The sequence below is a fragment of the Eutrigla gurnardus genome (genome assembly GCF_963514095.1).
Source record: "Eutrigla gurnardus genome assembly, chromosome: 6".
In the NCBI taxonomy this organism is placed as follows: domain Eukaryota; kingdom Metazoa; phylum Chordata; class Actinopteri; order Perciformes; family Triglidae; genus Eutrigla; species Eutrigla gurnardus.
The window spans coordinates 1,978,934-2,000,573 of NC_139920.1; the positions used below are offsets into that span (position 1 = coordinate 1,978,934).

The following is a 21,640-nucleotide window of genomic DNA, read 5'->3' on the forward strand; positions in this document are numbered from 1 at the left end:
AAACATCTCACACGACATCTTGCCATTCCTCACCACCCTGATCAACTCCTCCCTCACCTCAGGTGTCATTCTAGCGGCTTTTAAGACTGCTACAGTGAAGCCCCTCCTTAAAAAACCCACCCTAGATGCTGCTGACATCCAAAGCTACAGACCTGTATCTCTTCTTTCATTCCTCTCTCAAACCTTGGAACGTGCCGCCTACAACCAACTGTCATCCTATCTCTCGCAGAACAACCTCCTTGACCCTAATCAATCAGGATTCAGGACTGCTCACTCCACTGAGACGGCCCTCCTCACAGTGACTGAGTCCCTGCGAGATGCCAGAGCCTCATCCCACTCCTCCGTTCTCATTCTCCTCAACCTATCTGCTGCATTCGACACAGTCAACCACCAAATCCTCCTCTCCACCCTGGCTGAACTTGGCATAACAGACTCTGCTCTCGCCTGGTTTACATCATACCTGACAAATCGCACCTTTCAGGTCACATGGAATGGCTCTATGTCCAGAACCTGTTCTCTGGACACGGGTGTCCCTCAAGGCTCAGTATTAGGACCGCTTCTGCTTTTATCATTTGGTCCATCAGTTTGTGTAAACGAGATTTGTGCATCGTGTATTTCGGACCATTTGCCTGTTTTATTTACTGTTTTAACCCTTTGATGCACAACATATGCACACCTCTTCTAATGCACAACGGGTCAAAAATGACCCACATTCATTTCCCAGGTTATATCATGTTGGCTGAGATTTTCTTTGTTCTATCTTTTGAAATCAATGTTATAAGAATTTTGTATAACCTCATGTCTTAAAGTTTTCTTTGTTCAGGTTACAGCTTTATGTGTTGAACTGTTTATTACTTTAGTATCCTCATTGCTGACCTAAATGTTATCAGAGGCCTGGTAGTCATGATGTCTTGTTCTGCATGAAGATTAACTGTCAATCACGCATTATCGCCTGTGCCTTTAAAAGACTCAAGTCACAACAGTGATTGGAGCACTTTCTCTGTAGCATCCTCACACGTTGTTGCATTGTAACTGCTGCTCTTGTACAAGATTAAAGTCAGACGTCGACTTTACTTATGTCTCTGATCTCCTCCTTGGGTGAATTTATTCAATTACGGACAAATTCTTTTAACATTTTGGCGCCCAACGTGGGGCTCAATATCTGTTTCTCTTCTCCAACTACCGGACCTGAACACCTTGCAAGGCGGGCCCGGCAGGAGAGGAGAGCAGTGACGGGGTCTGAACGAAGGCATCAAAAGGAAATTAGGTCAACATAAAAATTCCTGAGTGAGGGTTGTTTTCACCATTTAGTAAAACTACCGAGATCTAGGATCTCGAAGACTGCGTTTGGAACCAGTAGTAGAGCAGCTAGGTTTAAAGTCCGGGGGCTTAGGTCCGAAAAAGCGTTGTGGGGGTGGGAGGCCCGAAAAGCGCCGCAAAGCTGTCTAGGATTGCTCGGTTTAAAGTCCGGGGGCTAAGGCCCGAAAAGCAAAGTGAAGCTATCCAGGATTCTCAACTTGCCGAGAAAGGGTTTTACCAAATCGGGTGAAAAGGTTTTCTACTCATTTAGCAAGACACAGAGAACTGTGTTGACCAGTTACAAAAAAAAAAAGAGAGGAGGGATTCTCCTATCGGGTAGTTTTGATTAGGAGGGAGTCTTGCTAAGTCAGTAAAAAATCCGAGATCAAACAAACACCTACAGGACAGTAAAGGGACGTCTTTGGAACGACGAGAACTACTTTGATCCCTACCTCAAAGTACTGGGTCTGAGGCCAGTAAACGTCTTTGGAACGACGTAAACTACTTTGATCCACCAGGCTGCCTGAGTTAACAAAAAAAGGAAAAGCGCTATCACTCAGGTAAGACAAACATTAGTTTTTTTTCTGTGTATTTTTTTTCTTCTTTTTTTTTTAATTAAATTTGTTTGTGAATATATATACAACCTATATAGAATAAAATAGAATAGAGTGAACTAGATATAAATAAAATAAGATGGGTAACAGCCATTCATGTTGCGGCCGGAACATGGAAGGTGAGTATACAGGAGATGCAAAGTATATGCAGGAAAAAGATAAAGACAACGTCAAATATCTTAAGCTGTGGAAAACCAAATATGGGTTTCGGGGAAGACTAAATGTGGAAGAAACTAACAGATTGGGAGCAGGAAGATAAGGAAATTAGACTAGAGCAGGAGAGAAAAGAAAAAGAAACACACAAACAGACAAATTCTAATCTTTGTCCTGTTCTTTATTCTCGCCGAGAACAACGGAGAGATGATGACGAAGTCCCTCTGGGTCCGACGCCTGTCCCTCCCCCTACCCGGATCAGCCTCATCTGCGGCCACCTCCACTCCACCCCAGGCCTGCACATGTTCCGGCCTCCTCCGAACCGCCAGAAGCCTCCGCTCCGCAAATACCAGGGCACCATGGGACGCAGAACAAGGGGGTAAAACCCGTAGCGGTAAGACATTCAATCCTCTTACTTCATCACATACACAGAAACAAGGGGAAGGAGAAGATAAGTGACTACATTGTTTTGATGATGATGATGATGATGATTGGAGGAGTGATTGCAATGTGTTTTACCGAGAGGGTGCACCGAGAAAGCGGGGTGGATGGCGGAGAGGAGGAGGAGAAGGAGGGAGGGTCGGGGGCGCAGAGGGGAGCAGATCGAGAGACAGGAACGATGTTTGCTAAAACTGGACATTGGGTGAGAGACTGCAGGTCCGGAGGAGGACGAGGAGGAGGGGCAAGAGGCAGAGGACTCAGACGCACCGAGAATCATCACCTGCATGACTATCTCAACGGAAAGGTCATGCTGAGTCACACACACACACACACATACACAGCACACAGGCGATGTCATCAAATTTAGCTAAATTTAACCCACCAAAATTCTATTGTATGTTGATGATATTCTGATAGCTTCAAAAACTCAAGCTGACTGTAAAACAGACACTTTAGCACTGCTGAAGTTTTTAGCTGAACAAGGTCACAAAGCAAGTAGAAACAAACTCCAGTTGTGGAAACAAACAGTGAAGTATTTGGGTTTTTATATACCTCAGGAAGGAAAACATCTCGATGACAAACGTAAAGAAGCTATTCTGCAAGCTCCAAAACCAAAACCAAAAAAGCAAATGATGTCATTCTTAGGCATGACAGGTTTTTGCAGGCAATGGATTGCTAATTATGTTGAATTAGCACAACCACTGCAGAGTGTAATCTATGATCAACCTATGGCAGCCAGAGATAATATTATTTGGACACAAGAGGCAGAACAATCCTTTAAACAAATAAAACAGGTTTTAGTGAGCACATCAGTATTAGCACTCCCAGACTACAAAAAAACTTTCATCCAAACATGTGACGCGAGACAAAGATTCGTGACCAGCGTTCTAACACAGCCTTTTGGACAAAAACTAAGACCGGTAGCTTATTACTCTTCTAAACTTGATCCCATAGCCAGAGCTATGCCTCCATGCTTACAGGCAGTGCAGGCAGCAGCTATTGCTGTACAGAGTTCGTGTTGTTTCATCCATTGACATTGAAGGTTTCACATGCGGTTTCTGTACTTCTGATGCAAAACAAAGTAGCTTTCATGTCACCAGCACGGCATCTCAATTGTATGACAATACTAATGGCGCAGCCACATTTGACAATCGAACGCTGCAACACATTGAATCCATCCACACTTTTGCCACACGAACAGGACCGGTGATAAACATGACTGCTTAGCTAAAACTGAGGAGACTGTTTTACTGAGAGCAGACCTGACTGAAACACCACTCACACATCCAGACATAACAATGTTTGTTGATGGTTCCTGCAAGAAAAATCCAGATGGCACGAATGCCAGTAGTGTGTGGTGGTGACACAGGGGAGGGTGTTGAAATCCTCACCTTTGCCATCACATTTCTCAGCACAGGCAGCAGAGATAGTAGCTTTGACGGAGGCATGTAGATTGGGGGAAGGGAAAGCTATCACAGTCTACACAGATAGCTAGTATACATTCTCCACACTGCATGTTTGCAACAGTGGAAAATCAGAAGCATGGTAACATCTATAGGCAAATCTATTCAACACAAAGATTTGATACTAACTGTATTGGATGCTATTCTCCTACCAAAAGCAGTTGCAGTCTATAAACGCGCAGCACACACTACCGGGACTGATCCAGTTTCACGAGGAAATCGCAAAGCAGACGTAGAAGCTAAACGCGCAGCAACAGAGGGACAGGGTTCAGATTGCATTTTTGTAGCTGATAGCCCATCCATCCTAAAAAAAACTTTATAGATTTGCGGCTATTTTGAGCCATGGAATTACCCATGTCTCAACAGGAGGGATGGTGGCAATGATAGGTAAATGTTTTACAACATATGGATTCCAAAATTGCTCTAAACAATCAATTTATTTTATGATTGAATATTCCAAGTTTTCTTTAAATATCTTCTTTTGATGACCACTGATCATTATTTCTATTTTTCCTTTCATACTTTATGAACAAAAATCGTTTTTATGTTACTACATCAAATTTACACACATGGGTCAATAATGACCCATTCATCCAAGTGTGATTTAAAATTAAATGACTTAAAGGGGCCCTATTATGCTATTTTTCCACAAGTTAATATAAGTTATTGATGTCTCCAAACCTGGTCTTTGAATTCCTCAACTGGAAAAAACAATCGGAACATGTATTTCGGAGTGGATCACACTCCTCATTTTCAGCTTTTTTACCCCACTTTTTCAAATGGGTGATTCTGTCGGGGTGTAGCCTTATGCTAATGAGATGACCCCTGACCCCGCTCCTACTGAGGAAGTGGTTGTGTCTCTCCGCCCCTTGCTTTCCGCGTCCAGCTTGTTGCCATGGTTGTGGTTCTACGCTACAAACTAACAGCGGTCCAGCCGAACTCCGACCGGACTCCGACTCAGAACCAGGACCAGCTCCTGTAGAAGTTCTACGCCGCGGATGCAGCAGGACGTTTCTGAATGGTTAGTTAACATGTCTGTGTAACGTTTTGGACGGTAACTCGATGTGTGTTAGCGTAGCTAGCGCTAAGCACAATGACGCTCATGCTGCGTTCTTCGCTCTATAAGTAACGTGTCTGTGAGCTATTTTCGGCAACAATTAATATCGTTAGTAATGCCGTGTTGTTGGCAGTTCACAGTTGCATGTTTTCCAAATGGGGACGCAACATTATATTTAAACGGATGAAAACCCGCTGAAAACAGCGTCCTGTATGCGGGCAGTTTGTTTACATCACATTAACGGGATTAAAAACTTGATCCTCTACATATAAAGATATACAAGCAACAGGGTTTGGTCAGTATCATGTGGTCCTCCAGAATTATGTGCTGAATTGTGAATTATAGGCTGTGTGCTGTGTTTTTTAAACGTGATTGTGCTCCATCTCAACATTACGTGCCAAACTTACTGTTACAAAATTCAAACATGAGGTTTACACCTCAGCTTGTCAGCAAAGTCAGTCAGGTTACCATATTAACAAGATGTGTTGTTGAAATGTTCAAATTCTGTACTATATTCATCTAGGTGACCATGTGGGCCTTCAGACACCGAACATGTCTGCTGCATGGAGACACCACAGGTAATGTTACTGTCTGTTACACCAAGTTGTCTGTTGAGATTATTATTCACATAACATGACGATGATCATGATTCACACTAGGTAAGAAGACGGATGCAGCAGCTGGTGGAGGAAGAGGCTTGCATGAGGAGGAAGAGGCTTGCATGAGGAGGAAGAGGCTTGCATGGTGGGACATCCTGGTTGGAACCGTCTGTCTGAATGTTCTCTCTCCAAAACGCATGAAATATACATACAGCTGGTTATGGTGCTTTACATGTAAGAGGAATACAGCAGTCTGTTGTTTGTTTATCAATTGTGTTTTATAAAAATAAATCCCTCTATGCAACATATTATGCAGTCTTCCTGACCATTACTTCAGTAATATTAACCATGACACATTTTACAATTACTGTAAAGACTTTATTGTCAAATGAATCACCAGTTGAAGTTCACAGTTATCTCAGAACACAAACGCAAACTGTTTGTGGCCGACTCTGCAGGGTCATATCAAGCTCTTCTGAAGTCAAGGAAGAGCTGCCCTCCAAAGTATCCTCCTCCTCTACCGGGTCCAGGCGAGCTCTCTCTGATGGTCTCCTTATTGGAGTGGTTGTGAAACAGGTCTGGAACCATGGCTGTGCCAACACCAAAGTCCTTGCAGGACACAGTAGCTGTAACAGAGTTGTATGGAGGAATGAAACCCATGGTATCACATAATAGAAATACACATCTGCACAACTACTAGTAGTTGCTGTTAAACCTGATCTAAAGTAGGCTACATGTCAGGCTACACACCTTTACTTGGGTAAGGAGCCTGTAGTCCTCCTAGACAGGTGACTGCCAACAGTAGCTGCTGTGGTGGGTCGGTGTGGGACGCTGATGTGAGCTGCTGCTCTGTAAGCAGACAGACAGTCAGACAGACAGACAGACAGAGTTTACCACTACATCTGAAATGTGGAACACGTTACTATTTCACTAGAACTGATGTTGTGACGCACCAATAGCTCGTAAAATCCTTCGTTAGCGGTGCAAAAACAAACGTTTGGTGACGTCGTCTTTGCATCGGCGTGTATAAACAAACACAGATCAGCTGCTCTTGCTGCAGCATTCGAGCTACAAAACGTTCCCAAGCAAACTGTTGTCTAGCGTTATTTTACAGGTTTGGGCCCCCGCAGTACTACGTATCGTTAACGGTCCTCAATATCAATACAATGGAAGCTTTTAACGCAACACGCCAATGCTAACTTTAGCGCAACACGCCAATGCTAACACACCAATGCTAAGAAAGCAACGGTAAACTGTAACACGGCATATTACATAATATTTAGAAACTTACCGCTTCAGTGTCTGTGGTTGGCTCTCGGACTGTCGGTACTGATCCAAACTTTAGCCTCAGGTTAGAGGCATATCCTGAGCTGTAGCGACCCATGTTGTCAAAGCTCCTGTCGGTGAAGTGCGTCGCACACACAAACACACATTTACGGACGCGTGTGCGCACATTTCCATCGTAGATGCTCCGACGATGCCAGTAAATATCAGCAGTTGGACTGCCAACTCGCTTTCCGTTGATTTTGGCATTTTGGTTCACTGGTTTGTATGTACATCACACTGACAGCAACAGGTATGGGATTATGTGGGCGGGACCACACAGGTGGAACGATTCTAATGAGCCGAGATGACCCATATAAGGCACAGGAAAATTCGGTGCTGACGTCATTTAGTGGACATTCTGCAAACCGTTCGTTTATCGGGAGGATTTCTTTCAAACTGAGAAAGTGAAAAAGGGAGATGGTAGTCTTTTCTGATACTGTGGGGACTTATTGACACCCCAGGGACCCATTTTAGGGTTGACAAACATGGAAAAGTCGATTTTTCATAATAGGGCCCCTTTAATATTATAATAATAATTTGTTTCAAGTAAATACTCTAGCAGCGAGTGGGGCCAAACACTTGTATTTAATATTTGCAACATGTTTATTTGTCATTTTGTCACACATACACATACCTCTAATAACGGATAACACGGCTATTGAACTGAACTGTATCTGTAGTTTAACAACTGTAAACTGATGAAATGTGACCAAACAAATGAACACATCACAAGAGCACAAATTGCCATCTCAATCTATTGGACTGGGTCTGAGTTTCCTCTTCAGAGGACTCATCAGATGAGTCTACTGTATCATCAGAGGAGTCTTCTTCATGTAGGAGAGCTGGATTCCCAGACACACCCGCAACTCCAGCTTGACTCTGTGGCAAATATTCTGGGTCATTATCACCATCAGAAATTTCAGACTTTGAATCAGGACAAATTGCCTCCTCATCTGGTTCTTTCTGCAGCATCGCTATAACCATCTCAGTTCAGTTCAGTTTACTTTATTAATACCCGTAGGTAGATTTGTTGTGCAGTAGCAGGAGAGGGCGTCACACAAACATTGATGACAGGACAAACAGGAGACGGGTTAACACACAGCATGAAACAGACATGGGTACCTCCGATGTTCACTGAGCAGGATTAAAGGCAGATAAGATACGACAAAGTGATGATACAAGGGACAATAAATAGGTTTAAAAACCATTTTCAATAAATAGAAATAAATAGATAAATATTGAGGTGTAGATGAGAGTCTTCACACCACTTTACAAAGTAGTAAAGTGGACCGTGATTGTGTTCACTTCCCTGGAGCAGGCTAACAATCATCAATCACGGAGTCATCTGCATACTTTAAAATGAGGCGATTTTTAAAAATACTCTGACACATATTTGTGTATAAAATGAATAACAAGGGTGAGAGCACACACCCTTGTGGTGAGCCAGTGGAAGAGCACACTTTGTCAGATAAGACCCCATTAACTCTTACCCTCTGTGTCCTGTTTGTTAGAAAGTTTAAAATCCAGCCCACAAGATTTTTACTGAGGTTAAAATGTTCTAAAAGCCTCTGTGTTAAGATGTGCAGCTGGATTGTATTAAAAGCAGAGGAGAAGTCAATAAATAAAAGCCGGGCATGACACCAACTTCCTTCAAGATGTTTAAAAAGTAAATTATTCAGAGTGAGTGTGGCGTCCTACACTCCTCTTTTGGGCCTGTAGGCAAATTGCAGTTGATCTATTCCACTCTCTGTATTTTTCAAAATTTCCAGCCGAACAAGTTTTCTTCTTCTCAGCAGTAAATCTGTGGCCAGCCATACTCTGGATAAAGAAAATCAAAAGTACAATAACATTTTCAGATGCACATCAATATACATACACATACATACAGTTTTATTTGGGTAAATTGGCCTTAGCTTCACTAACTACTTAGCTAAATACCATAGTTAGCTAACTACCATAGTTAGCTAAGTTAGCAAAGTAGTAAGCTAGCTAGCTAATAGTAATTACTTGTAACTTTCTGACTCACTCTCAAGGTAACCTAAACCTAATCAAATATTATGTACAGTATCTTTGTCATCAAATATTTTTTAAAGTATTAAAAAATTAAGAACAATTGAAAAGCAATACTTACATGTATTAGATTTGCAAAGGGAGCTGTGCTGAGCTGTCAAATGTCTGAAACAAACATGTTTCACATAGTTTTCACAGTAAATGCATGTGGGTCATTTCTGACCCATGTGTGTAAACTTGATATAGAAATACAAAAGCTGTGCTTGTTCATAACATAAGAAAGGAAAAATAAAAATGATTTGTGCTAAACAAAAACAGGATATTTACTGCATACTTGGAATAGTAAATGATAAACATTAATTTATTTCAAAGATGTATCATAGAAACACTCAGCCATACATGAAATAACATAGAAAGTGGATATGGGTCATGTTGTCCATTAGAAGGGTAGTGATACAAAAAGGGTTTTTATTTAAAAAGTAAGAAAGGAAAAAAAATAAATAAGGATGTATGATGATCAAAAACAAGTTATTTGAGGAATACATGGAATACTGAATGATGAAATTAATTCATTGCAAAGATATAGAAAATTAAAACATTTGACCCATGTTGTGCATCAAAGGGTTAATACCTTGTTCGAGGCCTAAGGTGTGTGCACCCTTCAACTGCATCGCAGCTCTCAGTTATTTTTAATGAATGTATGATCTCAGACGGAAACTGTGCTCTTAGAGCTGAGGAGTGTATTAGCAGCTTTAACTCCATGGGCCCTAGTTTCGTGGCGCAGCGCAGGGCGGCGCAGGGTGGCGACCCGCGCAGCCTTGCGCACCGTCAGTTTGGCAGTTTGGTGGATCGCCTGCGCCAAGATGGGTGTGGCGGCGCAGCAGGGGGAGGCGTCACAGATTCAGCTTGGCGTAGCGGAAGTTTCGTGGCAAAAAGCCTCGCCGAGACTGCGCTGAAAGCTCGCCAGCTCCAACCTGGTCTACTTTTGGTGCAAGGCGCAAGGCGTAAATAAAGTCCATTCATTCAAGGCGAATCACAGCTGGCGGAGTGGAAGTTTGGCTGACTGCGCGCAGTGTGCACACGTCACCGAGACCTCACAGGCAGGTTTCCACAGTTCCAGGCACATTTAAATGCAATAAATAATCACAACAAACACTATGTAATGCAACTAATTGAATCAACACGTGAATTTATATCTATATAGATTGTCCCGTCACATCTGACGTCAGATCAAAGGCGGATGGCACGCGTAACGGAAACTCAGCCTCTTGGACCAAAACATCTCCCTCTCTCTCTCCTGTTTTTTATAATATCGGCATTGTTATTATTATGATACGCGCGCACAGCGCGTGATGAGCGTGGTGGGAGCAGCGGCGCTGCTTCTGTCATCGGGCTGTCAAGTGACGGAACTTGCACTGAACCTCCCCTAACGCATTAAAGGTGAGGAGAGGAGCTCATTTGATTGGTGAAGATCTGAATCGGCTGTGTTAATCCCAGTCCACGCCTCGTCTCCTCCTCGTCTCCCACTCACGCCTTCTTCTCCTCCCTCTTTCCCACTTGCGCCGGTGGGCGAGACGGGAGGTGTGCCTGCGCGAGCCTGCGCGGTGCACGAAACTTGCAAAGTCCAGGCGGACACACCCCGTCGGCGCGGCGCAGGTGCGCTGAAAGCTGACTGCGCCTGGTCTACGAAACTAGGGCCCCATATATAAAAATATATTGGATTCTGTTGCTCCTCTTAGATCCAGACGCACTAAAGCACTTTCTGAGCCTTGGTTGATGACTCCACCCGCTCTCTCAGATGCTCATGTCGGCGTGCTGAGAGAAAGTGGAAGAAGGACAAACTCCATGTCTCCTTAGAGGCCTTAAAGGTCTCTTTATCCGACTATCAGACAGCTGTTAAAGAGGCTAAAAGAAAGTATCTATCTAATCTTGTCCTCACAAACAGTCACAAGCCTCAGGTTCTCTTTAACATTATTAACTCTCTTGTAAATCTCTGTGAGGTTCCTTCCATCCTGCCATCAACTTCGCTTTGTGAAGACTTTGTTAAATATTTATCAGAAAAATCTCTGCTCTCAGGTCTGAGATACACACCCTGGCTGCCCCCCGATTTTGTTGTTACACCGGTGTACCCTGCTGTTTTCGACCAGTTTGAGCCTGTATCACTAGCCATGTTTCCATCCAAAGTGATTCGAATTACTGGGAAATGCGCATTTAAAGAAATTCGAATCATGTGTGTTTCCATCAAAAGAACGGACTTTGGTGAAAACTACAAATTTGCGCAAGTTTTCTAAGTCACGCGAGATTTTCCGCGGGTTGGCATGGCAACCAGCCTGTAAACATTCCGTCGTCTTCCTGCCGGTGTTTTGATGTGGTGTTTTGATGTTTTACAATGGAGAGAGGACTTCAGTCATTAATTACACTCGCTCAAGTGGTGCTCGATCTTGCGGCGCAGTTGGTCCTGGCCATTAGAGGGGCTGTCAGGAGGAGAAGACAGCAAGCTGCCTTAATTAATGCCCTGGCCCAGCGAGAGAACCGTCTCCGCTGCCGACGCCCCTATGAGTGGGAATGGAGATGTCAGAGGGACTTTTGGAGTGTGGTGGTGGGCCAAACACCGGAAGCAGTCGGGGTGAAAGTACGCTACGTCACACTTGATTCGCATACAGCTGTTTCCATCCCATTCGAATCAACCAAAACCCGGCCATAGCGAGCGTATTTCATTTTGTGCGAATCAGGGGATTTTAATGCGAATCACGCCGTTTCCATCATCATTTTCCGATGCGATACATCTAGATGCGCATCTAAACAGCTGATGGAAACGCACCTAGTGTCATCACTTTCAGATATAGTGAAGGGTCTGCGGCCTACGAACTGCCCCTCTGATAGCAATCCCTCTTGCTTTGTCAAAGAAGTTTTTGATACTGTTGGTTCAAGTGTTCTTGTTCTTATAAACACTTGTCTCAGTTCAGGCTGTGTCCAAGTTGCCTTTAATACTACATGCTGTAGTACTCTAATCAAAAAGAAAAATCTAGACCCTTCTGTTCTTTCTAATTTCAGACCCATCTCCAAGCTACCGGTTCTGGAGAAGGTAGTCTATGTTCAGCTGTCTTTCCATGGCATCAATGGAAAATTCCAGTCTGGCTTTAAACCGCGCCACAGTACCGAAATGGCCCTTTTAAGAGTTTTTAATGATCTTATTTTAACTGTTGATGCAGGTAACTGCTGTCCTTGTGCTCCTAGACCTGTCAGCTGCCTTCGACACTGTGGATCACAGGACCCTTCTGTTACGATTATAACAGTGCGTAGGCATCACAGGTACTGCCCTCAAATGGTTTGAGTCTTATCTGGCTGATAGGAGTTTCGCAGTTCACCTGGGGGAGTTTTCCTCTACCGCTGCCCCTCTTACCTGTGGAGTCCCTCAAGGCTCTATTTTGGGCCCTATCCTGTTTTTACTGTATTGCCCCTGGGATCCATCTTAGCGAAACACAACGTTTCTTTCCACTGTTTTGCTGACGATGTACAAATCTATATCCCTTTAAAGTACAATAGTAAGGATACATTGCAGCCATTGCTTGATTGCTTATCAGATGTAAAAACTTGGATGGACATACATTTTCTCAACCTTAATGAAAACAAAACTGAGATAATTATGTTTGGGCAAAATGTTCATGATTTTTCTGCTGGTTTTCTGGGCCCACTTACTCCTAACTTCCACACTCATGTCAAGAACCTTGGAGTAACACTAGATAGTGCTTTTAAATTTGACAGGCAGGTTAGTTCTGTCATCAAAACGAGTTTCTTCCAGCTTCGACTCTTAGCCAAGATTAAGGCCTATCTCCCTCCCAAAGATCTAGAGAGAGTGATCCATGCCTTTATTTCTTCACGACTGGATTACTGTAACTCTCTGTATGTTGGTGTCGACCAGTCGTTGCTTCGTCACCTGTAGCTTGTGCAAAACGCAGCCGCTTGTCTCCTGACTGATAAAAGAAAGCGCGACCACATTACACCAGTCTTGGCCTCGCTACACTGGCTCCCTGTCTGCTTCAGGATTGATTTTAAACTTTTGTAATTTGTTTTTAAAGCTTTAAATGGACTGGCACCGCTATACTTATCTGAACTTTTACATTGTCACACTCCAGCCAGAGCGCTGAGGTTGGCAGATCAACTGCTGCTGGAAGTCCCCAGGACCAGACTAAAAACCAGAGGGGACCGAGCCTTTGCGGCGGCTGCCCCTAGGCTCTGGAATAGCTTGCCCTGGCATATTACATCAGCCCAGACCATAGAGGTTTTTAAGTCCTTATTGAAGACCCACCTGTTTTCCATGGCTTTTAATTCAGTCTGAGCATGTCACCTGTCTGCTGTATTTTATACAGTCCCTAAACTGAACAAAATAACATCACAGTAATCAAAAATATTTCTGGAAACACTACACAGGATCATGCAGTAATAAATGAAACAATAAAAAATCATTACTCAAAACTATACACATCAGACCATGTCACTTCACCTGAAGAAGTGGATGCATTTCTGAGGAATGTCTCGCTCCATAAACTCTCAACAACACAAGCAGATAATCTATAAACACCACCCACCAGAGAGGAGCTGAAGAAAACACTGCTCCTCATGCCCACCAACAAGTCAACAGGTTTAGATGGATTCCCAGCTGAATTCCCAGAACATTTATGGTCTCTTCTGTCATCGTTATTAATCAATATGATCTCTGAAATCCTCCACAGCTGCAAAATCCCCCTTCAAATGAACACAGCCCTGATTACACTCACCAGTCTACTAAAGACCCTACACAATGCTCCAGTTACCACCCAATATCGACCTGTGTTCTAGTTATCACTTGAGCTGTGAGAACCTGGTGACAACAGTCTCTGCCACACTCTTACATTTAACATCTCCATCAACGTCCTTTCCATCAGTCCACAAGCTGCTTAACAGTTTTGCCAAGTTTTCTGGCTACCCCATCAACTGGTCAAAATCTGAGATTCTGCCTCTTAGGGCACACTCACATTAAGGCAGTTGCTCCGTACTGGGGTCAGGGTAAAAAAAAAAGGAAAAAATTGTCCACGTTGCGTAGTCGTGCACTCGCTCGTGCATGAACTGTACCGTGCCGGAATCCACCTATTCCAATTGTGCCAGGGCCAAGGGAGTGTTCCATGCTTAAGCACGGAACAGAGCACTCACCAGGATGGGAATTTCAAGACGGCCACGACGGCCATGTCGTTGCCCCGCACTTGGGCCTTGATGCCCTGTGAAAAAATGTTCAATTTACAGCCAAGGTGGCCTTTGTGCCGCTGTCAAAGTTCCAGTGTAAACAGCGCTAGTGACGGGTGGTGGGCTTTTATGGAATTACAGCCACCCTAGCAGTAGGCTAGTCTGTGGATCAGAGCGATTGCTCTGTTGTGATTGTTCCAAAATAGAACTTGCGCAACATCCCATATCAACATCACATGCAGGAAGAAAGTAAACCAGCCTCCTCAGCCTCTCAAAACGGGAGCAAGACAAGAACAGGTAAGGGTGGGAATTTCATGGCGGCCACAAAAAAAAAAAAAAACATTGTACAGCCACAGTGGCCTTTGTGTCCCTGGCCCTGTCCAAGTTCCATGTGAAAAGCCCATGTGCAGCGTAGTGGGTCTGAAGCCCAAGCCTGACCCTGTGTCCTACACAGTCATCAACAGTATTTTCAGTCATAAAATGGCTCGATAGCGGGGGAGATCCGAGTTGAACACTGATCGATAATGAGAGGGACTGCCTATCGATTAAAGTCTACGTCATGTCCACATTGCCTACCCGTGTATGAGCTTGTGCATCTTTATATATATAAAGATTTCATACAGAATGTTTTCTTGCTTTCAAGTAGTAATTTCTTTGTAAGATGTTATTTAAAAAAAATCCAATGTAACATTAACTTGATATTGGTATTTAAAACGTTTTAATACATAATTCATGTTTTGTTATGAATTAGGATGTTATTGTATTAATCTGAAAGGTAAAACCATCTCATTTTACTCAACGGCCTTTGTGCCCTAAAAAAAATGAAAGTGAACGCCTTGCCCTTGAAATGACGCCTTGTCATTTTTACTGGGATTGCTGGGGTTGGGGACCTGCCCTACAAGCAGTGGCGATTTGAGAGTCTGATGGAGCCCAAGGCAAAAATTCCTAGGGGGCCCCTCCAACCAACGTTCATCACCATTATGTTATAAATAATCTAATAAATAATCTAAAAGTTTTATTTTGAATATAAAAGAATACAATCTTAAATTAATTCAATGTTGTCACATTGTATACAACCCACATTACAATTCCTGTGCTCATTAAAACCCTTAAAAAGGTGCTACATATGATAATGAAAGTTTATTTATTTATTATAACCCCTTGAGATGAGCAGTCATCTCGTTTTCAAGGGGGTCCAACAGAACATACAATACAAGACAAGAAATTACAGTTACAACAACAGACACAGATATATAGAGGCTCTCATCAACCCACCTATCCAGACACCAATCCCAAAACCCCTCCATCCCCACCTGCTGCAGTTATAACAATTGCCAATTGACTTGACATATACAACCACCTACCACACAACACACACCAATACAATACAGACGATCAACACCACTGCATGACATATAATTTCATGACATTGTGACACATTATAATATGAGACTCTGTTGCACTGATATGATATTCAGATTCACATTTATATAATAGCAAACAAACTACAAATGCTGTTTATGTGCCTTTGCTAGGGCAAATGCTGCCACTATGTCCTCCAAATCCAAAAGACCGCACATTGTGCACCTTGGTCAAGGTGTTCCTTGTTAATGTTATCAAGCATCTCTCTTGGGGATGAAGATACATGATCTTGAAAGGCATAGGCAGCAGCCCTGGGGTCCGTTTCACAAAGCAGGTTTAGTGAAAACCTTGAGTTAGTTAACCCCGAGATGAGGGAAACTCTGTTTTTTTGGTTTCACAAAGCCAGTTCAGCATAAATCTGAGTCAGTTACCCGGGTAACATACTCCGTGAACCTAACCTGCTCGCTAGCAGGTTTGCTTCAACAAACCCTGAGTTTCTCCAACATGTCTCCGCCTTTTTCCGGAATCTGAACCAACTCTGAAAAAATGTGCCGTCCTTTCATCGCCAACCTAATCGATATGGAAATAACAGTGATTCTAGCAGCTTTGCATCGGGAGAGGATTTTGATTACCTTTCCTTCCAATCACATTAGATATTATCTCAACAATATTCTCTGACATTTTCAACATTTCATATCGCGGACATAATCCGCAACCAGATTCTTTGCGGAGCTAGCTTTTTTGCGAACGGGAGATTTATGAAATGTTTAAGTACATTCCTGTGTTGAAATACCTGCTTATATTTACTGTTTAATATGTGAAATATGATTAAAATCATATGCCTTAGTCAACGTATTTGCGCAATATTCTTATGCTTAATTTTCAACTGAAGCCACTTTCTTTCTGTGCCTGGGGGGATTACACCCAATGAAAATGATAACTTATTCATCTGCTACTTTGTGAACTACGGGAATTGAACCACTGTCGCCTGCACCATAGGCAGCGTTGCTAACCGTTAGACCACAGTGTCGCTCTGCAAAGCTGAAAATGAACACTTATTACCTTTAGATCAATCGACTGTTTCATTCAGTTATACACATTAGATCGGGCAGTAATTGTCTGCCACGCCAACTATCTCTACTTTGCTGCAGTTACGTTGCTCCGCTTTCTCAGGATGAGCTTGTTTTCTACATAAACACTCGGTAATATCTAATAACGCTCTCCCCGTTGCCATGGTGAATCGTAGTATCGGAGCTCCATTGATGATGGCTTTATAGAGTCAGCAGGCACGCGCGTAACTCAGAGTTTACATACTCAGAGTTGACTGAACTAATTCAAAACTGCTGTTCTGAAACCGAAAACTCAGAGTTGCCTATCTCAGAGTTGGTCAACTCAGAGTTCAGGGTTAGGTTCAGAGTATGTTGAACCTGCTTTTTGAAAGGGACCCCTGACCTCCAGAACCAAATCCTCAGAATCTGTCGTGTTGTGTTTTCTCCAGTTTCTTACACTTGTCTGCAAGTGTGCCACTCTGAATAGTCTCTGACATATTTTCTTTTGAGAACAGAAATCCTCCAGTTTTGAAAATCTGTCATTTAAGCTGTTGAGGGCTGTGTCCACTAGGGGCAGAAAAAACTCTCTGTTAAAGTGAATGCCCCCAGATAGTCTGCCACCCCACAGTAAGCCCTTGCCTGCTCAAATTTGTTGTTTTTATAGTTGTAAGTTAGGTACTGGCTTACATATCACCACAGTGTGGATAATAGTAATCATTTGTAATAAAGAATGTATCATGTCGAACTAACCACGTGTAAGTCTTTCTAGGCTTGCCTATCCCCTTTATTTATTAATAAAAATGTTCTAAATGAATAAATATTTATGGGATCCACGTGTCCTGTGTATGTGTGCACAAAAACAAACCTGTGTATTAAGGGCGCGTTCAGACTGATCGACAGACCTCATTGACTTTGCATGGGCTTGTGTCATGTTTTGCTTAAATGAATTGTGGGTCCGCTTTGCTGCATCGCTCGTGTGGGGAAAAGAAAGTTGAGAAAAGTTCAACTTTTCAGGTGCCGACGGATCCATCAGCCAATCAGATCGCGTCATGCAAACATACAAATAGACTACTCTGATGCTGGCTAATATAATCGCCGTATTGGTACAACCGGGGAAAGCACATGTAAAAAGCCGATACATGGAGTAAAGGTTAATCATTGCGGTTGGAAACTGGCCGATTCTTTATGATCAGTTCCTGTGTATATATACAGGGACTGAATTACTAAAACACGTAGCACTCTTCTGGCTAGAACGGGATCCATTTTGCGTTATAATAATAAAAAAGCCGGAAGTAGCCTGAATGAGCCAGCTAGCGGGAAGCAATTTCAGTGGCTGCTGGCTGCATCCGCAAAGGCATCTCCCCCATGTGCCAGACACGCCGTACAACGTATTATTCTCATGGTGAAATTCCCAGCGTGGTGTAGTGTGACAACATAGTCACAATTATAATTCACCTTACTGCTCATGCCATATTTTCATTACGTCTAGATCAGGTAGATAAACCACACAGCACTTGGAGACTGTGAATACTTAAAAGCCCAACTTTCCCTATAATTTGAAATGAAAAACATTCCTGGGACATCTCCCTCCATCCTTTGGGAAGCATTCACAGCCTTCTTAAGAGGCTGTATAATCTCTTTTGAAGCCTTGAGGGAAAAAACAGGCCAAATTAAAAGAACTAGAAAAACAAATCAAACTATTAGACAATAAAATGTACAATCCCTCTCTATTGCTCTATACGGAAAGATAGCAACACTAAAATATGAATAAATGACTTCAAATTCAGTGACAAGCCACACAAACTGCTAGCTAGACAGCTCAGCAAAATGGAAAGTGATCTGACAATACATAAGGTAAAAGCTCACAATAATAGAAAACTTTAATTTTATTCTAACTTGTACTCCTCAAAACACTCTAGAGAACTTACAGTAATCAAGGCATTCTTAGATACGTATGATCTTCCCAGACTGAATGACAAAGACTGCGGAACCCTGAATTCCGAACTTACCATCACAGATCACACCAATAGACTCCCAGGGGAGTTATACAAGACCTTAAGTCAAAGCCTATCACCCTACTTATTAAAATTGTATCAACATGCCCGGAACAATATTTTACCACCTACATTAACTGAGGCTCTTATTATATAGAATAAAGGGTTACTTTAGTTCCTAAAGTCTCCAAAATTAGAACAGGGGCCAGAGCTTTCAGCCATCAAGCTCCTCTTCTGTGGAACCGTCTTCCGGTTCTGGTTCGGGAGGCAGACACTCTTCCCACATTTAACAGTAGGCTTAAAACCGTTTTCTTTGAGACCGCTTATAGTTAGGGCTGGCTCAGATTTGCCCTGAGCCAGCTCTTAGTTAAGTTGCTCTAGCGGTGCCGCTCTAGCGGGGGCTATGAGGGCAGCGTTGACGGTCGGGGTTCGGCGGGTCGCGTCGGCGGACCCTCCTCCTCCGCCTCGGGGTACCCGATGCCGGAGCCACGTCCCTCGCTCCAGAAAACTCACTCATCTTCATGAGGTACGGGTCACGCCCAACATATTTACTAACTCATTTTTTGTATCGTATTCTAGAAACTGGCTCTAAATCCCTACAATACGGACTCTCTGGAACGGTTTCCTCCACAGACGTAGTCGGCATTTTTACTTCCGGACAGCCATTTGGAAATCGCGCCCCCGTAACGCGTCATCACAATCACGTGACTGAAACCAAGCTATTGATTTTCAGAGTATGCTAAAACTGTGATAAATGAATAGATTACTGAAGTGACATCATGGCTATAAAACCTGTAGTGTAGACCATCTGAATTGTATGGGTCGGAGGTAGTGTTACATCATGTCAGCTTTGTTTTTTACTTTTACTAGCTGAAATGCATAACATTGTTTCTTTGTGATGTGTTTACCTAGGCACTTATTTTGCAGATGGGGGAAGGGGAGCTAAGAGAGCTGACACCCAACTTTTTTCCAGGGAGCCAGGGTTGGTTTTTGATGCCCTACTAACCTTAGGGAACACCCCTAATCCTCCAACAGCGGCTGGTCTTCCATGGTGCACCTGTGGCAACTGCAGGGAGATGACCACAGATTTGAGAGAAAATGCTGTGGCCAGGGTCCTATCAACTGCATCAGCCAACTGCCGCACTTCAACCTGTACTGTCTGGAGGATGGCTATTTGCGCCTTCACAGACAGTACAGGAATGACGTGTGGGTAGTTGGTGTTGCTAGAGAGCCAGGGGATGACAACCACGAATTTAGGTATGCTGCCTATCGGCAAGACATCTTTTGGCAACATGGGTCATTCGGCCAGGATTACAGGCGCGTAATCCCTAGCTGCTGCGTTTGGAAGATTAGGGACAAATACCCAGATCCTCTGGGCCAGTACACAGGCTTTGTGCCCACTATTTGATGTCACTTTCAATTATGTTTTGTTGTTCGTATGTTCGTTACTGTTAAAATGTTGAGTGTGACTGAAAATTTGTTTTTGTTTATCAATAAAAATACTGTATTCAAAAAAGCACTGTTGTGTCTTTTACCATGACATCATAACAGAAATGCTGGATTCAGATCATTATCATATGTTGTCAAAGTTCATTATGTCCAATTGACGTAATTACTTTATAACATTAGCTGATAAGGCATATCGCCACCTGACATCTGGTGAAACTGTAAACAATGTAATAAATTATTTCTATTGTCTAAAGAACAAACCAAAAACCGTCCTCTTTCAGTCATTTCAGTGTGAAAACAGTGCAATAAACCTCAAGATGAAGTATAAATAACACACAGTACAGATCAAATGGTGACTTCCTTTTACTGAGCACATTGTTTTAATTTTCCAATAGACACAAAAGGCAAAAAAATATAGTAAATAAAGAGTAAAAAGTTTTGAGCTCAATTAAGCTCCATGATGCTTATTGGCTCTTTAGTCACTCTTGAATGCTTGAGCAGCAGAGAACAACAAATAAAATAAAAAATCAGTAGATTAAATCATTGGCACAGAAATCAGGTTTCTTGATGGTGTATAAAGTTATGTTACACATGAGATCTAACTTAGAGAGTGTCTTATGTAGCCCAATGAGTTAAAAATGAAGACATTCCACCTACCAAGACCTCTCCTGACTTGGGTGTGCAGGAGTTCTGTCACAGTTGGTGCTGGGACAGGAGGGAACAGACCAAGCCTTCTGGGGTCATCAGGCCGAAATGACCTCTTCCTGGGCATCCCCTTCCCAGCCAGTCTCTTCCGAAGAATCCTGGCTTGCAACTCTGGGATGTATGCATATGTTTTTGCAGTCTTCACAGTGTACAGCATGTACCTCCTGGCATTTTTTTTGTACAGCCTCTTGTACCTGAAATTTGTAGAAGCAGAGGGGAGAGAGAGAAAGAAATGTAATTAGAAAATCTCAGCTCAGGACAGTAAGCTGAGAATCGGTTTGATCGCACCGCCCAGAGGGCAATATATTAAAAACGTTGATGGGCATGACGTCTAAGTATATTCCTCAAAACATTTTTTTTTGTGTTTTCAAAAAATAAATACATGGAGCAATGAGCAAGTGACTTACTGTTTGCCTCCGTCAGATTTAAGTAAGTCTGGCCTGTCCTTATGGAAATTGTAAACCATGGCGGCAAGGATTGTTCGGGCCTCAAACACTGGTGGGCTAAATGCTGTACGCTTATTAGCATACATAAGAATATGATTCTGGAAAGACTCCAGATCAGCAGTGGACCTGTAGATGGGGACAACCATTGTCAAATATTTAGTAAATTACTTTCTAGCTTTGCAAACATCCTTATTAGTAAAGAGACAGTCAAATTACCTAAATTTGAGGTAGTTGTGGACCTCTTTCAGCCACCGCTTGTTTGTAACGACGGCTTTGAGGGCCTCGTGTGCCATGGAGCCTCTCACAAGCCACTGATGAGTTCCCCCAGATTCCAGATCCACATGCTGGCAGCTGCCCAGCACCCGCTTGTGTTCATTGGTGACATGATGTAGTAGTCCAAGCCACAACTCCTAAAAATATATAGATTTTCACAAACTAATTGAGTTGTTGAGA

General features: G+C 42.9%; 1 protein-coding gene and 3 long non-coding RNA genes across 4 annotated transcripts in view; 1 reads left to right on the forward strand and 3 right to left on the reverse strand.

The window, feature by feature from the left end:
• Window positions 1–21,640, reverse strand: part of naaladl2 (N-acetylated alpha-linked acidic dipeptidase like 2) — a gene marked incomplete at both ends in the record, with an annotated part of 796,426 nt that overhangs the window by 12,311 nt on the left and 762,475 nt on the right. The gene's annotated exons all lie outside the window — the stretch shown is intronic.
• LOC311014796 lies at window positions 4,806–5,732 on the forward strand. The gene is made up of 3 exons (XR_014597296.1): window positions 4,806–4,991; window positions 5,551–5,605; window positions 5,687–5,732. It is a non-coding gene; the product is annotated as an uncharacterized lncRNA (long non-coding RNA).
• On the reverse strand, window positions 5,772–7,345 carry LOC311014794. Its single transcript, XR_014597294.1, has 3 exons — window positions 6,918–7,345; window positions 6,377–6,475; window positions 5,772–6,252 (listed from the first exon to the last, which is right to left on the reverse strand). It is a non-coding gene; the product is annotated as an uncharacterized lncRNA (long non-coding RNA).
• Window positions 20,777–21,526, reverse strand: LOC311014800. The gene is made up of 3 exons (XR_014597300.1): window positions 21,427–21,526; window positions 21,149–21,313; window positions 20,777–20,935 (listed from the first exon to the last, which is right to left on the reverse strand). It is a non-coding gene; the product is annotated as an uncharacterized lncRNA (long non-coding RNA).